The sequence below is a fragment of the Macaca nemestrina genome, chromosome 15 (genome assembly GCF_043159975.1).
Source record: "Macaca nemestrina isolate mMacNem1 chromosome 15, mMacNem.hap1, whole genome shotgun sequence".
Lineage (NCBI taxonomy): Eukaryota > Metazoa > Chordata > Mammalia > Primates > Cercopithecidae > Macaca > Macaca nemestrina.
In genome coordinates, this window is record NC_092139.1 from 12,381,833 (window position 1) to 12,405,609 (window position 23,777).

Consider the following 23,777-nt stretch of genomic DNA (forward strand, 5'->3'; position numbering starts at 1 on the left):
TGAATAGTATCTGTCCCAGAAGCAGATGATTTATTGGGCATTAACAGCTACACTTTCCGACATGGGCTTCAAGTTATGAGATCCACTCACATGGATGGACAATCACTGTATAGAAGAGGTCTGGTATATCCAGCCTAATGGATGCTATGAGCAGGTTCATTTGCACACGTTTTCTCTATGTAAACAATGGTGAGATCTTTATGCATTCATCTGCTGGGACATCATTTAGCCTTTACTTGGTAAGGAAACCATAGATAGTGCACCGTTACAGGGTTGATTTCCATAATATGCTCATAATGTTTTCTAATTTTTATGGAGAATTTTAAAGCAAAGTTTCATAGAGAACTTAGGAGTCCTGACAATAAGTGCGAGGACCCCCAAGCTGTTAGGAAGGGCAGTCCACTGACCTTAGTAAGAGTAACACTGACCTACCGAATGAGGGTCTAGAGTTCCTGAAATTCAAGGCTGAAGTCTACCTTCAAGCTCCTGCATAAACTTTCTAAAGCCAAACTGATCCACTAACAATGCATTGACCACATATTTTCCTTACTATGTGCAGGATTCATACCTTTATGACTTTTCATTTTAACCTATCTAAGTCCTACACAGAGGCCAGGCTTTTCTAGGTTACTCTAGTTTATGACAGACTCACAATTCCTAACACACATTTGCCAATTAATCACATGCTGCATCATAATATCCTTGTTTTCATATTGCTATTTGACATTTAATATGTTTATATGCATATCTCCAGCTACGCTGCAATGTCTACAATGAGACTAAGCCAAGAAGGCTTGATGGAAGAATGTGATTTTGCAATCATACCCACCTGCTCTTGGACATGAACTCAGCTGTGTACTAGCTGTGACCTTGAGCTTCCATGTTGCCATTATTTCTTTTTTTTTTTTTTTTTTTTTTTGAGATGGAGTCTCGCTCTGTCACCCAGGCTGGAGTGCAGTGGCACGATCTCGGCTCACTGCAAGCTCCACCTCCTGGGTTCACGCCATTCTCCTGCCTCGGCCTCCCAAGTAGCTGGAACTATAGGCGCCCGCCACCACACCCGGCTAATTTTTTGTATTTTTTAGTAGGGATGGGGTTTCACCATGTGAGCCAGGATGGTCTCGATCTCCTGACCTCGTGATCCGCCTACCTCGGCCTCCCAAAGTGCTGGGATTACAGGCATGAGCCACCACGCCCAGCCCATGTTGCCATTATTAAAGAGAGACACCTTACCTTTTTCACAGTGTTATTGTGTGGTTAAACAGCTGAAAGCATGTTACTGAGTGCCTATAACAGATCAGGTGCCCAGCAACTAGGAGTTCCCTTTCTTACTTCGTAAACCTTTATTTTCACTGAATGCTTTTCTTGCCAATAACGTTAAGAAATTCCCAGTATCATCCTGAAGGTCTGGCCCTTGTGATGAGTTAAGAGATTTTTAGTTCCACTATGACATGCTAATAATCTAAACAGCCTGAAAACTCATTTTTATAAGACACTATTCTGGGGAGAGAACATCTGGATCTCTTTCATCTTTCTTGTAAAAATTATCCTGTCTGTGCCCATGGAAAGATAAAGAATTGCTACGGAGATTCTCATGGCCATGGTTACATTTTGTTTATAAGAAACTTTTTAATTTGACCGAAAGAGATGTTCAGCTAAGACATTTTTTGCCAGAGTTCACTCTATCCTAGATGCATGCTATGGACAGAATGGCCATGTAGCCCAGGACTGAGCAAACTGTCAGTCTCCTCTTCATGGGAAGGAAGAATTAAGAAAGTCGGGAGGCTGAGGCAGGAGAATGGTGTGAACCCGGGAGGCAGAGCTTGCAGTGAGCTGAGATCACGCCACTGCACTCCAGCCTGGGGGACAGAGCGAGACTCCGTCTCGAAAGGAAGGAAGGAAAAGGAAAAGGAAAGGAAAGGAAAAGGAAGAAAGTCGGTTTCATGACCATGAAAACCAATAGTAATTGTTAAGAATTCTAAGAAGCTGACTTAGTAAATTGTGTTAGTCCATTCTTGCACTACTATGAAGAAATACCTGGCCAGGCGCAGTGGCTCACACCTATAATCCCAGCACTTTGGGAGGCCAAGGTGGGTGGATCACCTGAGGTCAGGAGTTTAAGATCAGCCTGGCCAACATGGTGAAACCCCATCGGTACTAGAAATGCAAAAATTAGCTGGGCACGGTGGCAAGCACCTGTAATCCCAGCTACTCGGAAGGCTGATGTGGAAGAATTTGCTTGAACTCAGGAGGTAGAGGCTGCAGTGAGCCGAGATCACACCACTGCACTCCAGCCTGGGTGACAGAGTGAGATTCCGTCTCAAAAAAAAAAAAAAAAAAAAAAAGAAAGAAAGAAAAGAGATACCTGAGGCTAGGTAATTTGTAAATAAAAGTGGTTTTATCAGCTCATGGTTCTACAGGTTGTACAGGAAACACAGTGCCAGCATCTGCTCACCTTCTGGTGAGGGCCTCAGGAAGCTTACAATCATGGTGGAAGGTAACTGGGAGCCAGTATATCACATGGTGAGACCTGGAACAAGAGAGAGACATGGGAGGCCCTTGATTCTTTTCAGACTCTTTGAAACAACCAGGTCTCACATGAACTAGCTGAGGGAGAACTCACTTATCACCAAGGGGATGGCACTAAACCATTCATGAGGGATCCGCCTCCATGATCCAATCACTTCCCACCTCCAACACTGGGAATCACATTTCAACATGAGATTTGGAGGGGACAAACATCCAAATCAGCAATAATTCATGATTTGTTTGATTTTTGTCTAAGGCAGACTGTTGAATTTTGCCACAAAAGACAGTTTCATCTTGGCCTGATTTCTACAAGGCCAAGACTTAAGGTTCTACCTGTGGTATCCCAGACAATACACCCTTCCACCCACTGAGGTGCACTGAAAGAGAACATTTAAAACTCATTTGTGTTCCTTAAAGGATCAATTATAAAACTGCAATTAATAACAGTCACCTTTTAAAAGGGAGATTCTCCTTTCACAAATGAATTTTTAGATCTACAGTGCATAATACTGTCTCCTGCTTTTTTTAAGATGAAAGTAAAAAGCAGCAGGAGGTGTCTACAGTTCAGTGAGTATTTACTTCATTTGAATTGCAGAGGTGGGGAAATTCCTTTTCAATGGGATGAGCCTTTGAAGCTGGGGTTATTAGGACTTACAGGTGAACTGCTCATGTGATCAGCAGTAGAAGTTTATTCATAAGGCCCTAAGTACAAGGCATCATGTTAACCTTGCCCCTTCATCTTGGGCCAGATGAGCTTTTGTTTTCAAATAATGGCATAGATCCCCAGGGTTCCTTCTATTTTCTTCCAAAATTCTCTCAAAACCTTACAAAGAGTGCCAGGAGCCTGCAATTTGAAAATCTGTTCTCTTACACCTTTATGTCTAGTTTTACTTTCCACAGTTTCAGTTATCTGTGATCAACCTTGATCCAAAAATATTAAATGGAAAATTCCAGAAATAAATAATTCATCAATTTTAAGTTGTATGTCATGCTGAATAGTGTCATGAAATCTCTGACCTTCCCATTCTGTTTCACCTATGATATGAACTATCCCTTTGTCCAGTGTATTCCACCCTTTAGTCACTTCATAGCCATCTCAGTTACCACATCAAAAACCGTAGACTATCTAGGGTTTGTACTCTCCATGCTCTCACACATTCACTGGGGGTTTTGGAATGTATCCTCTTTGGATAAGGAAGGACAGCTATACTGTCAATTTAGTTAACAAAATTTGTCCTGATGGAGCTAGTTCCATCCTGTGGCAGGACTTTTTTCTTCCTTTTATTTTTAAACACTGTCTGTGTGTTGGTTAGGACGTGTTTGGCTTCAAGTATCAAAAGCTCAAATAACATATGGGTCCACTTTTTTCAAGTAACAAGAAATCCAGAGATAGGCAGTTCTGAGCTGTTTTAGCTGCATATGTGAATCGGCAAGGATCAAGGTTCTTCTACACCCTGTTTTTTCATTAGTAGAGTGAATGTTTTATTCTTATGATCACAATATGGCTGCTGAACCTCTGAGCATTGTGTTTTGCCTTCTAGGAAAAGAAAGAAAACAAGCGGAAAGGCAAGGGGCCAAAATGATGTGCCATCCAAGTCTAAATATTTTCTTCAAAATTTTTCTTAGAAGCCCTTCTGCTTACAGCTCATTAGATAAAACTGGGTTAATTGGACATCCCTAGCTGCAAGGGAGTATTAGATTTGAGTATTCTAGTTGAGTATATTTCCTCTCCAAAGACAATTAGAATTTTATTAGTATGTAAGAAGGAAACATGGGTAATGTCCAGGCAACCATCAGTATCTATCATAGTAGGATCTAAGAATGAGAGTCATATCTTAATGGAAAAATCACTTGCATTAAAAATACTAAAACCTCCTTTTCTTGAGATATGTCTACTTTCAACAGGAACATAAGCAGAGTTAGCCAAAGCATCAAAACAGGAATGCTAACTTGGTTGAAATCAATGAGCCTTAAACATCACTGAAATAATGAGCTTTGGACTGCATTGCCTTTCCTAGAGTCATAAATATGACTCTGAAAACATTTAATTTAAATTTAAATAGGTATTTTCCATCATAAGATGAGTTCATTCCTAAAACCACTTGCTTTAAAAGCAAGATTCTCTGTGTTAAATCTTATCAGCCCCACTGTCTCCCATTTTAAAATTAGAACTCTATTCTTCAAAGAATTTTGACCACCTGGAATCATGTCTAAGAAAGCAGCAAACTCAAAAATTGTACCTTTATTCCCCTGTTTTCCTCTCTAGATTATTAAATCCATTAGGGAAGGAATGATGTTTACTTCATTCACTATTGTATTCTAGGTACTCACCACAAGGTCTGAAGTATAACACATAGTCAATTAAAATTTTACAAATAAATTTATGTACTTAAAATAAAAATTATTACTTTCCAAAAAGCCTTCTTATTGGAGCTCAAAATAAATCTAAATTATGACTGTAAACCAGAAAAACATCATAATCTTACTCATCTTAATCTGAAAAGTATTAGATAAAATTCAAGATAAATCTCTCATTTAATAATAAAACACTCTAAATAAGCTTGAGATAAAAGTAAACTTCTAAAACATAAGAATATCTATCTCAAATCAACAGACAAGACCATACTTTTAAAATTGTAACAGCAGTTCCATTAAAACCAGAAGCAGGATCCCAAAAAAAGCATCTCTTCTTAACAATATTATTAAACATTTTTTTTTCTGAAATGTGGCTACTAACAGTTAGATTAGAAAATAATGATAAAGCATAATTATTTGAAAGTAGAAGATGAAAGTATTGGCAGATTATATGACTATTCTCTAGAAAATTCAAGAGGATAAATTAAAAAACAGTTAGAAATGAAAGTTTAGTAAATTGACTGGATACAGAATAAATGTTGAGAATATACCAGCGATGATCAGTTAGAAAATATTTGTGATTTAATATTGATGAGAAATGCTGGCTTTAACATACACACACACACACACACACACACACACAATTATATTAATATTGAAACAGAAATGTATAGAGAGATACAGAGATAGATGTAAGTAAATTACTTAATCTCACTAGTGTTAGCCAAACAACATTAAATTAAGAAATCCTTCACGCCTGTAATCCCAGCACTTTGGGAGGCTGAGGCGGGAGGATTACGAGGTCAGGAGATCAAAACCATCCTGGCTAACACGGTGAAACCCCATCTCCACTAAAAATACAAAAAATTATCCGGGCGTGGTGGTGTGCACCTATAGTCACAGCTACTCGGGAGGTTGAGGCACGAGAACCACTTGAACTCAGGAGGTAGAGGTTGCACTGAGCCGAGATCATGCCACTGCACTCCAGCCTGGGTGACAGAGTAAGACTCTGTCTCAAAAAAAGAAATAAAGAAAGAAAGAAATCCTGGTTGTCATTCACCTGTGAGCTTTCTATAGAGCAGCCCAGGTAAGAAAAGTTTCATCTAAACAATCAACACAGGGCATAGGTGCATATAGAACTGAAACATTTAACCATGGATCCATATTTGAAAACTCATTTCTTCTGGCCACAGTATCTTCATAAGTACATAGATCTCTCCTGGTGTACCGTTAGCTCCACATTCTACCTTAGTTTCAACCTCTTACAGAATGATCACCTGCTTTTTCAAGTTGTCTTTCAAAATTGGGTTTTGTAAATGGTACATATCCTGTATCGTAAGGGAAGTCACCCTAAATCCACCATCCACATTTGGTTTAAATTAATGCAGGCCAGGAGGCAGAAAGGTAATTCTATTCCCATTGATATATCAAAGCTTGAGACACTTATAATGGGATTAGAGATTTATAAACATTTTGTGCTTTAATTATATTTTCCAATTTTCTACAATGAATAGACATTACTTTTAGAATTTTTAAAGATCTTGATCTGTCCCTTTCCTTCAAACTCCATGTAGTATCTCTCAGCAAGCCTCGCCAGGATATGCCTCAAGTTTCAAATTTCAAAATACATCTAAAATCCTGCCAGCACTTCTCTCTATGGCTGCCCTCTGGTCCAAGGCATGGTCAAATCCTTCCAGAAGCTGTAATAAACTCCTGATCCATCTCATCATTCCCTCTCCTGCTGCTATCAGTTCTCCAATCCAATATAAGTCAAGATGTTGTCTCTCTATAAGCTGAGAAGCAGCAAATATTGTGAATGAGCAGGCAAACCATAGGCAGAGGCAAGGGCTATGGAGTCAAGAGATGGACCATGATACCCACAAGAAAAACAGAAGAGTGGTCCAGGCCCATTCAGTTCCAACACCAAACCACATTCATTCTCCTAATAAATTCCTCCTTCCTGGCTTAATCTGAGTAGGTCTCTGAGACCAGTGAAAACAGACTAAAAGAATAAGTGAATAAGCAAAGACTGGACATTTTTTCAACAGAAAACTGATAAATGAGCAGAAAGACTAATTCAAGGTAACAGTTTATGGGGTACAATGAGGCAACCATTAAGTCCATGAGAAATTATAAAGCATCCAATAAATGGGTCTGGAGGAGTTGGTAAAAAGAGACAATTTCAAGTTAGATCCATGCAACAAAACAAAGTTGAATATTTTTACTTGTAATTTAATTAAGTGATGTTTATTTTTAGATATATAATTATATAACTTAGTTAAACATGTTTAATCATATATGTGTCAAAAATACCATAAGTAAAAACAAAATGCAAACGACCAAGTATTACCTGATATTGCAATATATGTGATAAAAGTTATGATCTTGTCAAAAAAGATATTCTTATTCATCATTAATAAGAAAAAGAATGCCTCCCTTTGAAAAATGAGCAAAGAACATGAGCAGACACTTTATAAAAGAAAAAATACACGGCCAATAAAAATGAAAAAAAAAGTTCGACTTTATACTCAATAATTGTGAAATAAAAGAATGTGAATAAAACTGGCAAATATGAAGATAAAAGATATTTATTATTGGTAAAGGTGTCACTATGAGACAGGCACTCATACTCTGCTGATGGAAGTATAAATTGGAACCAGAATTATCACTGTTCTTAAAACATATTAAAATATTAATATCCACTCCTAGAAACTTGTATTTGTCCAATACAAGCAAGGACTTCTTTCCAAAAACGTTTATTGCAGTATTACCTTTAACAGTGAGGACCTGGCAACAACCAACAAAATCAGCGAATGAGAACATTTAAAACATCCTAAGTCTATTTAATTACATTAGAGAATTATCATGGCTACTGATTTTAAAAACAGCTCACAAAGTAATAAATTTAGTATGATGCCAATTTCATTAAGTGTTATGCATTTCTGTGGAGACAGAAAAAACCTGTAATAGAGATAAAATAAAATGTTAACAATGGCTATATGGTGAGATCATGGGTAAATATTATTGCAGTCTTTCTAATTTTTTCTATTTTTCTAATATTTCACAAAACTAATACACACATGCTCATGGCAATCTGGAAGAGACACTATAAACATACACACTTGTATGTATGTAGGTAGGTTTGCATTCTCCTAAAAACTAATAGAAAGAATTATCAGGAGTGGGTTCATGTCAAATCAAATAATGTCAAGCAGCTTAAAAGAAAACAGTTTTGTTAAAGCTCTTTTCCATACTCCTGCTACCCTCTTATTTTAAAATAAATTTTATCCCAATTATTCTAATTACATAAAGTCATTTTGGGACTATCTGTATGCATACTTGTATTAGTCTGTTCTTGCATTGCTATAAAGAAATACCTGAAACCGGATAATTTATAAAGAAAAGAGGTTTAATTGGCTCACAGTTTTGCAGGCTGTATAGGAAGTATGGCTGGGGAGGCCTCAGGAAACTTAAAATCATGGCGGAAGACAAAGGGGAATCAGGCACATCTGACATGGCCAGAGCAGAAGGAAGAGAGAGTAGGGGAAGGTGCCACACACTTTCAACAAGCAGATCTCGTGAGAATTCACTGTCACGGGAACAGCAAGGGGGAAATCCACCCCCATGATCCAATCACCTTTCACCAGGCCCCTTTTCCAACACTGGGGATGGCAAGTCAACATGAGCTTTGGGAGGGGACACAACTCCAAACCATCTCAATACTCCTGTGCGCAATGCCTGACACATGGTGAGTCCTCAATAAATATTGGTTGGAAGAATGAATAAATGCTACAGCACAGATGAGGACAAGGGTCTTCTAACCCTTTGATGGTAATTTCTCGACACAAGTTTGAATCTACCTAAATAGACTATTGGTCCTGCTGTTTAGCTACTTTTAGAAATGTCTCAATATTAACTACTTTGAAAACAAAAATCATTATTTGTAGCAGATGCTCTCTAAACTGTAATTGGTTTAACACCTATAATCCCATGCAGCAAGTTAATTTAGTTAGCTACTTGGGGGCACATTTTGCAATTAATACTTTCCCGTGAGTTCACTGTGATGCTCATTGCTTAAACCCAAATGATTCACAAAAGCATCATTGAGATTTTTTACAACTGCTGCACTGGGTGACAGGAACACCTGTGGTGAAAATTGTTCAAGATAAATTACGTGGGCCCAGCTCTATAATATGGGAATTTCAGGAGTTAATTGATCAATCATTTATTTGTAGAGATGGTGCCAGAAATTATGATGGGGGGGTTCTGTCTTTGCTTATAGATTCTAAGGCCCATATTTATAAAATAGTGAGATAGTCTGACAGAATAAGCTCTGAAAATACATAAACATGATGCAAAATGTATCCCCTGCTTACCTATCAAAACATATGAATCTGGTCGTCACAAAAACATACAAAACTTTCACAGCAGAATCTCATTAGAAGATGTACTCAATTATCTATGACCCAGCTCTCATCCCAAGCCTATTGAGAGATATTCATTGTATAAACCTTACAATCACAGATCTAAATGTAATTTTCTTTATTTTCTTATATTGAACTTAACCAAGAGCAATAAGAGAAAAACCTAATCCAGTTGTTTGTAGCAAACAGCTGCCATGATGGCCTCAGTGATCTTTACCTTCTTGTATTCCTGGCTTAGGCAGTCCCCTCTCATACTGAATAACGTTGACCTGTGTGACCTAGAACAGTGTTCCCAAACTTTTTGGCACCAGGGACTAGTTTTGTGGAAGACAATTTTTCCACAGACCAGGGGATGGAGGAGGTGATGATTTCGGGATGATGCAAGTGCATTATATTTATTGTGCACTTTATTTCTATTATTATTACATTGTAACATATAATAAAATAATTATACAACTCAACATAATGTGGAATCAGTGGGAGCCCTGTGCTTGTTTTCCTGCAACTAGACAGTCCCATCTGGGGGTGATGGGAGACAGTTGACAGATCATCAGGCATTAGATTTTCATGAGGAGCACGCAACCTAGATCCCTCACATGTGCAGTTCACATGAGTGATGGGGAGCAGCTAAAAGTACAAATGAAGCTTCACTCTCTCATCCACCGCTCACCTGCTGCTCTGCAGCCCAGTTCCCAACAGGTCATGGGCCAGTATCAGTCCGTGGCCCAGGGGTTGGGGACCCCTGATCTAGAAGATATTGTTGAAATGAAGGTGTGTGACTTCTGAGACTAAGTCCTAAGATGCCTTGCAATTTCTGCTTTGTCTATCTTGGAAGCCAGATACCATGTTATGTGGACATTCAAGTAGCATATGGCTTGGTGGGAGGAGTTGGGGAGTCCACATTGAAGGAAGAGAGATTGTACCACAGCTGCATGAGTGAGCCATCATGGAAGCAGGTCCTCTGTCCCCACATCCCTGTCCCACTGACAGATGACTGCAGCCCTGGCCAGCATTTTTACTACAACCTCATGAGAATCACTAAGCCAGAACCATTCCGCTGAGCCACTACTCAATTCCTGCTTCTCAGAAACTGAGTGATAATAAATATTTTTTGTTTCAAGCTGCTATCTTTGGAAGTAATCTGTGGTATAACAATGAATAACCAATGCATTCCTTCTTAAAAAACAAATGCATTTAAATTGGTGACTAATCTGCCATTTTAGTTTTGAACCTCAGTTACTTCTGAATTCTCCACTTTTTCTTCTTTCCTTCTAGGGGACAGCAGGAATCTAAGTTCCAGGGACTTTATTTACTCTCTTACTATTAGAGAAAGGGTCTCCTGATCATTAATTTCTGTATCAATTAGGATGATTTGGGCTGTAAATAACAGAATGGCAGAATCAAAACTGTTCAAATAAAATGCATTTTTATCTCATAACAATAAGTTTTGAAGTAAGTACTTCCAAAGTCAGGTAATTCAGTGGCTCAACCACCTTAGGGCTTCTGTTGGTTTCTATTCTCTTGGTTTCTCCTTTATGGTTCCTCTTCCTGTGGATCATCTATTATTATCCCTTAACTGTTTTCTTTTTGGATTTTTGGTCATTTTCTTATCAAATTCTAGGAGGTCTTTGTATAATAAAAGGTTAACTTTTTACTATATAAGTTGCACTATTACCCAGTTTATTATTTGACATTTTACTTTGCTTTTGGTATTTTTGATCATGCATATTTTTAACAATATACTTAAATTTATTGGGGTTGTTTTATGGTTTCTAGATTCTGAGTCACATGGAAAAGATCTGCTCTTAGGCCAAGGTTACCAATAAACGATCCTAGTGCTTTTATGGCTTTACTTTTTTAACATTTAAAAGTTAATTCAGTTTTTTGTTTGTTTTTTGTGTGTGTGTTCAAGATGGAGTCTCGCACTGTCACCCAGGCTGGAGTGCAGTGGCACGATCTCAGCTCACTGCAACCTCTGCCTCCCACAATCAAGCAATTCTCCCTGCCTCAGCCTCTCGAGTAGCTGGGATTACAGGCGTCCACCACCACACCCGGCTAACTTTTGTATTTTTTAGTAGAGATGGTGTTTCACCATGTTGGTCAGGCTGGTCTCAAACTTCTGACCTCAGGTTATCCGCCCACCTAGGCCTCCCAAAGTGCTGGGATTACAGGCATGAGCCACTGCACCTGGCCGTTAATTCAGTTTTGATTCATTCCTTCACTCATTCATTCATTCATTTGTAATTTCATTATTCATTCATTCATTTGTAATTTCATTATTCATTCATTCATTTGTAATTTCATTATTCATTCATTCATTTGTAATTTCTCTTGGTATACAGATTTGAGGTATGGAGGCCACTAAATTTTTCCTTCAGAGCCTCCACACTGCTTAAAGAGCAGTTTACACTCCCACCATTTTGACATCACACACCACTAGCTCATAATCACCACCCCATTTTCCCTGTGGCAACCCGAGAGGCTAAATGCAGAACAGTAGTTATAGACAGTCTTCAAACCACTATGACAATTCAATGAAACTGCATCATATGCTTCAGAACAGGAGCCAGCAAACTGGCAGGTGAGGCCAGATTCAGCCTGCCACTCATTTTGTAAAGAAAGTTTTATTGGAACACTGCCACACTGACTCATTTATGTATTGTCTGTGGCTTCTTTTGTACTGCAATGGCAGAATTAAACAGTTGCAACAGAAACATACAGCCTTCAAAGCCTCAAACATTTAGTATTTATATACAGAAAGTTTCCCAACTCCTGCTTTAGACTTTACAGAACACTTGAGCTTACATCAACTGTAAAATGTAAGCAGCCTCATGAGAAGGTAACCTCCCCGTTTCCCCTGTAAAGAATATGAGACTGGGCCGGGCATGGTGGCTCCCAACACTTTGAGAGGCCGAGGCAGGTGGATCACCTCAGGTCAGGAGTTCGAGACGAGCCTGACCAACATGGTGAAATTCCCATCTCTACTAAAAATACAAAAAAAAAAAAAAATTAGCTGGGCACAGTGGCGGACACCTGTAATCCCAGCTACTCAAGGGGCTAAGGCAAGAGAAATACTTGAACCTGGGAGGCAGAGGTTGCAGTGAGCCAAGATCATGCCATTGCACTCCAGCCTGGGCAACAGAGTGAGACTCCATCTCAAAAAAAAAAAAAAAGAAGAAGAATATGAGACTGGCAGAGATTAAGTAGGTCATGGAGGGGCAGACCCAGGAAACAACCCAAGTCCTATCACTTAAATTCCACAAATGCTTCTTCTATCATTTATTCTGTACAGGTAATTAATGGTTTTCAAAGTCTTTTCACACACTTCAATTCTCTTGACATTTCTAATAATCCCATGAATAAAGTCAACTGAGTTACACAGAGGGTAAGTAAAGTCTCTAAATGCTCACAGCTTTTAAGTGGTAGAGCTGGCATCAGAAACCAGGTCTCTAGCAAAAATATGTTTTAAATCTCCCGTTCTTCCTACATCTCATTGCCAGTATCTTAATGCAAATTGTAGCCCAGTCCAGCTCAGAATGCTCTCAGCATCTCAGTTATTCTCTAGTTAGAGTTAATATAGAGATCTTTTCTTTTATTCTGACTATTTGTCAAAAGAAAACAAAATTAAGCTGAGAAAAGGGAGGAAATAGTAGGAGGGAAAGGGAGAGCATGAAAGCAGATTTTTAAATACAATTAGAGTAAATATATATATATATATCTGCTCTTCAAAGCAAGTAAGAAAGGAAGGATTGGAAAAGTTGCATTGAATTTCTTCTGGCCTGGGACGCCCACCAGCACAGATGTAAAATCCTTCCCCAGTTACTTCCAGCCAAATTAAGAAAGAGTGCTGCACCACTGTTTGCTAACTTTCTCAAGGCAATGTTTGTCTTTTGCAAGAACCAGGAGGGTTCACACTGGGACCAGAAAGAGGGATATTAAGCGCATTTTTTAAAGCTATCTTTTTAATAAACTGTATCCATAATATCTAAGCAATTCACACTATTCCCCCACAGACTCTATGTTTCCACCCCACTGGCCCAACGGCTCAATAAAGTCACATCTTTCTGTTATTAATAAGGCAGTTCACCTCAGGTACTTCTTTAATTTCCTGTGTTTTTTTTTCTCCAATGCAAAGTTAATTTACTTTATCCCTTATCCCAAGAATGATAACAGGGTTTCTATAAAAGTGAACATTCATGATCAAAGCAAAGCTTGTATTATAAACAAATTATTACAACTGGGCTCCCTTTGAAATATTTTAACTTAATTAAGCTCAAACACTTTTGGCAAAGGTTTAAAAACTTGAGAGTAATTGAAGAGCCATTTCAGTTTGGCTGGATTTTTCTTTTAATGTTGGAGTGGAGGGAGGGTGGTTTACACGGTTATAGCCTACAATGTTGCACTGATATTGTTCTGTAGTTGCTACCTTTTTAAACAAAAGATATTAAGCAAAATTGAATTTGGGGATGATGGAATTGTTACATAGCTTGATGACAGTGGTAGTCTATATGACTGTGTACATTTTTCAAAACATATAGAACTGTACAGTTTTAAAAGAGTTGAATTTTACTGTGTGTAAATCATACCTCTATAAACCTGACTTCAAAAAGCTGAATTTGGACTACTCAGCTGAGTTGAAAATACTCTTAAGACAGTTTTTGCAGTATTGTCTATAGTGACCAAAACAAAGAAAAAACTAACTGGAATAACTAGGAAGAAAAAAATAACTAAAAAAAAAAAAACCAACATAAATGCTGATCAGTAAGGAATTTGACTTTTTAAAATGACTAAAATCTATATCTATATTGACCTGGAAGAATCTGTAAAATATTGTTAAATGGGGTGGGGGGGATGCAGGGGGGAAAGCAAGTTGCAGAATAATGTGTTGGTAAGTGATAATACCAACAACTGAAGAAGTGGTACAATCTCATTTAATAAATCAATAGAAAAAGATATTGGTAAGATTAAAAGTAACTAATATTGATTGACCACTACAATGTACCATGCATGGTTTTAAGCAATTAACAAGTATTGCCCTATGAAGTAGGTACTACAGAGCCATCTGAGTCTTGGGGCCAGATATGTTTTGTAAGTCAGAATGCTTTGAATTTTAGAAAGTAATATAGTGCTGTATTAGTTATCCATGGCTGTATAACAAAATGCCCAAAACTTAGCAGCTTAAAATAACAACAACAAAAAATGTATTATCTCACAGTTCCTAAGGGTCAGGAATCTGGGCAAGACTTAGCAGGTTAGCTAAGTGCCTCCATCTCAAGGGTTCTTGACATTGGTTACAGTCAGGATGCCACCCAGGGCTGTGGTCTCATCTGAAGGCTTGACTGGGGCTGGGAGGATCTGCTTTCAATCTCTCTCACATAGCTGTGGCTCACCTTAATTCTTCACCACTTGAACTTTTCTACAGTTACTTCACAATATGGCAGCCAACTTTCCCCAGGGCAAGCAATTCAAGAGAGGATGAGAGAAAGCATCCAAGATGGAAATTACATCCCATCTAATCTAATCTTCAAAGTGGCATTCCATCACTTCTACCATATTCTGTTCATTGGGAGAAAGTCAACAAGTTCAGCCCACATTCAGAGGGAAAGTTGTGTACAAGGGCATAAATACCAGGAAGAGGGCATCATCAGGGGTCAGCTTGGAGGCTGCCTACCCCAGAAGCACTTACTATGGATTATCTAATCCTGCAGTGGGGTCTGGGATAGCAAAAGCACATCAAAAACATTATTATTTCTGCATCAAAAGATCTGAACATTCTCACTAGCTGGGATAAATAATGACTATAAATAGCCCTATTTCAGTTTAGGGCAGGTTTTGTGTCCAAATGAATTATTTTAAAACTTGCGGTTTTCAGAGATTGTTAGGTTTCAACAGTATGAAAAAAGATTGGAGAACTGTATTATTATCCCTCACTCTACAGATAACAGGTGCCAGGGCACAGAGAGGTTAAATGTGTACATATGTGCTGTGTATCTTTGTATGAGCACAGGCAACAATAGAGACCCACATACATCAAGTTCTTAACACTGGTGTTTCCATATCATTAGAAATGGAAGGATAGAGGTTTCTATACATGTCTTCATGAAATATTACAAAATCATGCAGTAGCCCTCTTTGTAATTTTTAAATTAATAAAATAATATTGAAGGGTTAAGTGGTATTTCTTCCATAAGGCAAGCAGTTTACATTTCTGTTACAAGAGCCAAAGATTGCACATAGAGTAATGTTCGCTTCTAACATGGAGGATCGTTTGAACCTTGCAATATCATAAAATGGAAGAAAAGAGTAAGAATAACAAAAAGAATAAGAGAAACAAAAGTGTGGTAAATTAGAAGCATTTCCTCAGCTTACATATGGTTGGGAGTAGTCGAGACAGGACAGAAATGAGCCTGCTGTTTTATAAAACACCAAAGAATGTGTTGGGGTGTAGTGGGGGAAGAATTCTGATTTGATATGATTTTAGTAGGAGTTAATGAAAAACACTGCATCATTTAAAGGTTGGCCAACCTTAATTAGAACACAAATAGCGGTCAGACTGAAACTTCATTTCTGCCTTTTAAGCTATTCTCTCTCTTCTGGTTTGCACTGATTCTTAATCGGAATTTTGAATATGTATTAAATATCATAGGAAGGAGGGAGTTAGTCCTGTATTTCAGATTTTACTTTTTTATGACCTGTTTAAACAGATAAAAACTGACTTTAATAATTGCAAGCGATATTAGCTACAGTGAATGGCCCTACTTCTGATTCTGTATATGTTTAACAAATTAAGCATTTCGCCTTTATGATTAAAGGTAAAGTGCTTAGCCAGGCACACCGAGAAATTAATACAATCTCCTTTAAGGGACACTGATAAGCCAAATGTCATTGGCCTCTATTGTAATCCTGGAACTTTAATGTAACACCTCAATTCCAAATACATTCCCATCAGACGCTGAAGTGGCTTTGAGACTGTGACACGGCAGATATCTTTTTTCAAAGCACATTTTTCGGGCCTGGATAGAAAAGGAAATTTGCAGGAATGCCAACAGGGCAGTCAAGGCTGTTTTGTCATGCCTCAGCCTGCCACGAGGTGGCGATAAGCCCCAATGGCGATTACATATTTTTTATTAATAAGCAAAATGGGCATTCTCTGAAGTATGTGATATGACTATTGTAGGCCTCAAGGAACTCATTCGTTCTACCACCCAAGAACCACCTTTTTCCCAAGAGAAAAGTATTCCTGAGTGGATTTGCTTTAGCACTGTATTTTTAAGGCATAATGAGAGATGATACTAATAATAAGAACCAACAGTTTACGCACTGAGATGGTGCAGTATGGGGGAAAAGATCAACCACCTAACTAGGTTCAACTCCTGACTCTGCTACTTAATGGCTGTGGTGTCTTGGGCTAATTATTTGTACTCTCTGTGTCTTAGTTTCCTCATCTATAAAACATACAATAACAGAACCTAACTCAGAAGGTTGATGGAAGGCAGTAAAGCCCTTGGAATACCGCATGGCACATAGCTAACATTTCTTAAGAGATAACTATCATCCCTATGTGTACCCTGAGAATGGGTCCTTTTCCAGCTATTACACTGAATCCTGCCAACAACCCTGAGAGTAAGAACCAGCATTAGACCCATCTAACAGATGAGGAAACCAAGGCTAAATAAGTGAAATGAATTACCCAGGGTCCGAGTCTACGGCAGAGCTAGGATGTGAAATCATATCCACCCAACTCTAAATCCATGTTCTTAGCCACTATAATATATCATACAGGCCCCGCATTACAAGCAATAAAAATCAAGAACTGCAGAATTCAAACTGAGAGAAGAGCATCACACTCCTCTCCTCCATCCAATAAAATGGGTCTTCGTCTCTCAAACATAATTCTATTTCCCTTTCTTTACATAGTTTAGCTCCCTGAAATTAAATTTTTGCCTTAACATGTATGCCTGAAACCCACAGGAGGTTATCTATAACCTAAAATAACCTAAATCGTTAAAAATTTGAGATACAGTTTTGAGGTGAACTTAAGAATCTCCCACTAAAACAAGGTTACATTATTTAAAAGCCAAGAAAAGATGATTCAACAATTCTGCACAAGATAAAAATAGAATTCCAAGTCCTCTACCCAAAAAACTGCACCACCTTCCAACTGCTGGGGTTTTTTTGTTTTTTGTGTTTTTTTTTTCCCCCTGTCAGTCCTTGAAATGACCTTGGTTTAATTACCTGCATCTCAATGAGTGAATCTACATAGAAAGTGAAGGTTAATTAATGAAGGATCATTTATTTCTCTAAGCCCACCAGGCAGTGGCTGACAGCAAGTCTTGTCCACGCAGTATTATCCTATATCTCATTAGAAATGGTCAGATTGATGTACTCGCTTTGGACCAGGGGAAAGAACGAAAATAGTTTACTAATGATGGCCACTCGCAGTGAGCGGTCACAAAGCTTCCCACCTGGCACCTCTAACCTTGAATGGCACTGCCCCTGAACTCACAGACTCCAAAATGTTAGACCCAGGTAGAAATGCAGAGATCAATTCTAATGAGGTTCAGACACTTCAATACCAGCTGCAGTATAGTCACACAACTCCTATATTATTATTCTCTTAACACCCTTTGTGTTTATATATTTTTTAAAAACTGAGTTGTTCTAGAACAGTTTGTCAATCTCAGCATTGATGATATTTGAGCCCAAATATCATCAATGTTTTGTTGTGGGGGGCACCCAGTGCACTGTAGGATGTGTGGCAGCATCCCTGGCCTCTACCCACTGGTTGCAATGGCCAGACATTTCTCCAGACATTGCCAAATGTCCCCCAAAAGGCATAATTGACCCACATGGGAACCACTGGTCTAGGAAAAAAAGGAATTTTTACAGTTTGTTTTAGTTTTTCATGTAGAAATAATTTCAGACTTAGAGGGAAAATTGCAAAACTAGTGTACCTGTACACTCTTCACCCAGATTCTAGATTCCCAAAATGCTTCCATTTCACATATAGTCCAATTATTAAAAAGCAGGAAATTAACATAAATACAATACGGTTAAGTAATTTACAGATCTTACTCAAATATAACCAAATGCCCATCAATGTCATTTCTGGTCTAAGACTCAATCCAGGATCCAAACCAAGACCCAACCCAGGATCCACACCAAGACCCAACCCAGGATCCACACCAAAACCCAACCCAGGACCCAAACCAAGGCCCAACCCGGGATCCACACCAAGACCCAACCCGGGACCCACACCAAGACCCAACGGGATCCAAATCTCCAAATCAAGACCCAACCCAGGACCCAAACCAAGGCCCAACCTAGGACCCACACCAAGACCCAACCTGGGATCCAAACCAAGACCCAACCCAGGATCCAAACCAACATCCAACCCAGGATCCAAACCAAGACACCACCCAGGATTCAAAGCACATCCACACCAGGATTGTGTGCAGTTGTCATGCCTCCTTAGTCTCCTCCAATCTGTGACAGGTTCTCAGTCTTTCTTTCTCTCAGGACCTCAACATGATCAAAGAGCACTGACCAGCTACTTTGTAAAATACCTCTCAGTTTACATTTGTCTGATGTTTTTCTCATGATTAGCTTGAAGTCAACAATTTTTGACAATGGTGCTGCGCCTTCTCAGGGCCTCATATCAGGGGGGATTAATGTACTATTAACTTTGATCTCTTGGTGAAAGCAGCGTCAGCCTCTTCTCCACTGTAAAGGTATTATTTCTTCCTTTGTACTAAATAGTGCCTTGTGGGGAGATTCTTTTAGACTATGAGACTATGCAAATATCCTGTTTCTCACCTTAATTTTACCCACTAATTTTAGCAGTCACTGATGATTCTTGCCAGCAATAATAATTACTGTGGTGTTGGCCAAATGGTGATTTTCTATTTCTGTCATTCAGAATTTATAATTGGAATTCCAATGTAAGGAATAGCTGCTTTTTCTCTCTCATCTTATAGCTATTTTTAAAGGAAGTTGTATCTCACTACCAAAAATGAAAACCCAGAATTAAAACAATTTTACAATAAATAATAATAAAAAATAAATTCAATGAAAAAAATTCCAATTTCTAACTGGCTATTATAGCCTTTAAATCTCCCGATCTGAAGTCTCATTTCTCTTTGTTAAAAAGAGAACAAGCATTAGAAAAGTATTTAAGAAAACCTACTAGAATCAAACTGAACTTCTCCTTGACATATAATCAGAAGGACTGAAAGACATTTAGAAATGGAAATCACTATGCAATTCAATAATATTTGGTGTTGGACCTAAATATCACCTAAGATCTTCTCAACTTTCTCCAGTGGTATGTGACCTGCCTTTCGGGAAAACTAGCTAGCTTCCGCCATTTCCAGATGAAGTAACTGAGGTCCGCCGAAGGTAAGTTACCTGTTTGATAGTCATTGGTAGAGGAGTTCTGCTGCAAGGAACAGTAGTAACTCAAACAAGCCTAAGAGACAAGTGCTGGGGGTGAAGTGGGTTGGTAGGTGGAGATTTGTTATCAGCATGGTAATGTGTCTCAGAAAACCCAATGGTAAGATTGCAGCCAGACTAGGGAGGAACCGGAATCTGGAAAAGAACTGTGACCAGCGCCTCTGCCTCTCATTTCTGCTTTTCTCTGTGCATCTATTTTATTTTTCTTTCCCTGTATCCCTCTCTCCCTTCTATATCTCATAGCTGTCTAAGCTTCTCAGTTCACATAGCAAAATATGGCAACCCCAGGACAATCAAGTTCACCACACCACACTCAGAATTCTCATCAGGTCTCCCTGGGTCCCAACTCTAAACTCCTGAAAAGGAGAATCGGATTGGCCCAACTTAGGCCAGGAGAACACCCTTGGTCCAATCAGCTATGATGAAGGGGCAGCATCGCTTAATTCAAACATCCCTAAACAGGAACAGCAGAGCAAGCTTGTGCATCCAAAGGGCAGGAAAACTGATTTCTCAATCACCAGTCCAGTTTCTTAAAATATTTTCCCAGCATCAGTCATTGGTATATCAGCCACCCACATACCACCTATCCTAATTTTTCTTTATACTTTTTTCTTTGACCTGAATCAAATAAAAGCATTGAGTCAGGAAACTTAGGATAGTTTGACCTTAAATAGAAAAATCCAATTTTTTTTCAAATACTCATTAAAATACATACATATTACTAAAACCAGGAATGCACATTCTGGTACTGGAAAAAAGCTCCAATATTACGTACCCCCTGCTTCTGTGACTGCTAGGCACTCTATCCTTTGGAGTCTCTGTCCTCTGTTTATTACGTCCCCTGCAGCCAAAACATTCTACGTTCAAATCATTCCATTTTCAATCCATCCTGGCCTTATTCTTCCTAAAATTAAATTCTTCTGACTTGAAGAGTTGCACAACGTTGAAAAATTGACCTCTGATGTTTCTTAGAGCTCTTCACACCAACTTTTTTTTTTTTTTTTTTTTAAATAAACCCTGCTCCGTTTTTTACTTATTTTTACTGGTGTTGCCTCCAGGTCCTTAAGGCAGCGAGGGCGTTCTTAAGGGTGGATTTAGTACATGTTTTCGGCTTCGGTTTGAAAGGTCCATGCAGATAATTACCTAATTATTTTGGAAGGTCCAAAGTTCTCAGGATAAATGAGAAGACCTTGAGCTTGCCCTCAAGGAGGAGCCCTCAGGATCTTGAGCAGCAACAGAAACCAAAGTAGACGGCCACAGGGAGCACGGTGAGTGCTCTGCAGAGGTCCAACTGCCCCACTCACACCAGGGAGTGAAAGCAAAGGGGCACTTAGTCCATCCGAGAAATCTGGGCAGGCTTCATGGAGGACAGGGCACCCAAGCTGAGACCGAAGGAATTGCAGAAGGCTGGAAAAACCAAGATGAGAAGAGAGCACCCTAAAGAGGAAAGATCTGTCTATGTGAAATAAAACAGGAAAGAACTGTGCAGCCAAGGGAGCAGCTGGTGCTGCCAGAGGATCGATTCAAGGGCGAAGTGAAGTGGGGTGAGGATGGAGATGTCTCCAGGCTCAGCTTGAACGCTCTACTGGAAGAAGTATCTTTAAATTTAAATTTAAAAAAAAAAAAAAATCAACATGGCACCTACAGAGAGGCCAGGAGAGGAGACCCAGGAATAGAAAATGAGAGGAGGATTCTGATGTTCACTGATGTCACCAAATATGTTTGGAAAACACTAGATTTTTTTCTTTCTCTCTTTTTTTATTTTTTATATTTTTGAGATAGAGTTTTGCTTTTGTTGCCCAAGCTGGAGTGCAATCGTGCAATCTTGGCTCACTGCAACCTCCACCTCCTCCCAGGTTCAAGCAATTCTCCTGCCTCACCCTCTGAGTAGCTGAGATTACAGGCGCCCGCCACCACACCCAGCTAATATTTGCATTTTTAGTAGAGACGGGGTTTCACCATGTTAGCCAGGATGGTCTCAAACTCCTGACCTCAGGTGATCTGCCTGCCTCGGCCTCCCAAAGTGCTGGGATTATAGATGTGAGCCACTGTGCCTGGCCGACTAGATTTTTTTCTAATGCCACGAATGCAGGACTTCTCAGAGCCCAAGACGTGGACACACCCTGTGAATGTCTAAGTGTGGGTAGAGCTCTTCCCAGACTCTCAAGCCCTCACAGCTGAGAGTGCACTCAGAGGCAGCAGCGATGGGCTCATCTGGGTGACAGTCGGTAAGAAATGCAGGATCTGCATCGTCATCAGATCCCCAGGTGATTCCTGTGAATACGAACGTGAAGGAAGCAGGCACTGGCCGCCATCATGTTAAAATGCAGATTCGAATGTCATTGGTCTAGAATGAGGCCTCAGAATCTGCATTTCTAACTTGCATAACAAGATTCTAAGTGGTAGACACTTTTGTTTAAAGACAATCTCTGGTGATGAATGTTCTGAAGGAAGAGTGAACCCTCCTGGAAAAGTGGAAGACATCACCCAACTATCAGCCATCTATTCCCTGACCACTTTGCATTTGGAAACAAAGAGAATTCCAAGGAATCCATGTCAGTCTCTGCTGAAAAGACGCTGTACTTGGAAAACTAATACTTAATGACAAGAAATAACTCATGAACAATAAAATCACATATTATAAAATTTATTTTTTTCAGCAAGTCTTTATTGAGCATCTACCATGGGCTATCTCTATTTGATGGCTGGGAGATAGCATTGAAATAAATGATCAAAGCCCAGCCCTCACTATTTTTACATTGTAGAAAGGGCATGGGGGAGCATTGTATAAACAAACAAGTAAATACATAGGCGTTACGGAGAAAGAGAGCAATGTGAAGGAGACAGGACATGCTTGTGGGAGGGGGGAAAGGTGTTGCCCTACAGGTAGGCGGGTCTGTGCAGGCCTCAGTGTCAAAGTGACATTTGAGCAGAGACTTGGAGGCATGGGCCGAAGGAGAGATGTGGCTCTCTGAAGGGAAATCATTTAAGTCAGAGGAAACAGCAAACACAAAAGTCTTAAAGCTGCAGCAGGGTTGGAATGTTCACAGAAGGTTCACATAAACCCTAAGAGGTTTCCATAGCTGGGACAGTGTGTGTGAGGGGAAGAGTGACAGGACACGGGATGGTAGGAGCAGTTGGGGGCATGGTATGCGAACCACGTCGGCTCTTATCGGCCACTGGAGGACTCTGGCTTTTCCACAGCTTGACAAACAGGGGGCACTGGGGAGTTGTGAGTAGAGGAGCAACTTCATTTCAAAAGGCTTCCTTTGGATGCTACACAGAAGTTGAGTGCAGCGGCCAGTGGTGGAAACAGAATGCCTGTTTCAACCGCTACAAACAAACCAGGCTGGGCGCGGTGGCTCAAGCCTGTAATCCCAGCACTTTGGGAGGCCGAGACGGGCGGATCACGAGGTCAGGAGTTCGAGACCATCCTGGCTAACACGGTGAAACCCCGTCTCTACTTAAAAAATACAAAAAACTAGCCGGGCGAGGTGGCGGGCGCCTGTAGTCCCAGCTACTCGGGAGGCTGAGGCAGGAGAATGGCATGAACCTGGGAGGCGGAGCTTGCAGTGAGCTGAGATCGCGCCACTGCACTCCAGCCCAGGCGACAGAGCGAGACTCCATCTCAAAAAAAAAAAAAAAAATTAAAAAACAAACCAGGTAAGCAATCAAGGCAGGGTGGCTTCCGGTGGTGTCAGTGGAGATGGTAAATGGCGACTGGAGATGGTAAAATGTGACTGGAGTCTGGATATATTTTGAAGGTGGCACCAAGAACATTTCAGAAGATTGGATACGGGGCATGAGAGAAGGCACAAAGTCAAAGCTATATATAAGGTTTGTGACATGGGCAGTAAAATGGATGGAGTTCACAGTTTCTGAAATGGGAAAAGACTTTGGGAGCTGTGAGGTAGGAGGCTGGAAATTAAGGGCTCTGTTTTGGACACATTAAGTTTGCAGTATTGAGGAGATACATCCATGTGGAGACAAGGAGAGGGCAGTTGGAGAAACAGGCTG

The 23,777-nt window shown here is 39.7% G+C and overlaps 1 long non-coding RNA gene across 16 annotated transcripts in view; it reads right to left on the reverse strand.

Moving 5' to 3' along the window:
- Positions 1 to 23,777, reverse strand: part of LOC105470662 (uncharacterized) — a 411,643-nt gene that overhangs the window by 191,868 nt on the left and 195,998 nt on the right. For 2 of the 16 annotated variants that reach the window (XR_011613243.1, XR_011613242.1), the window contains one exon: positions 2,456 to 2,530. The exons of the other annotated variants lie outside the window; for them this stretch is intronic. This is a non-coding gene — a long non-coding RNA (uncharacterized lncRNA). The remainder of the gene's footprint in view (positions 1 to 2,455; positions 2,531 to 23,777) is intronic. 16 annotated transcript variants of the gene reach the window in all.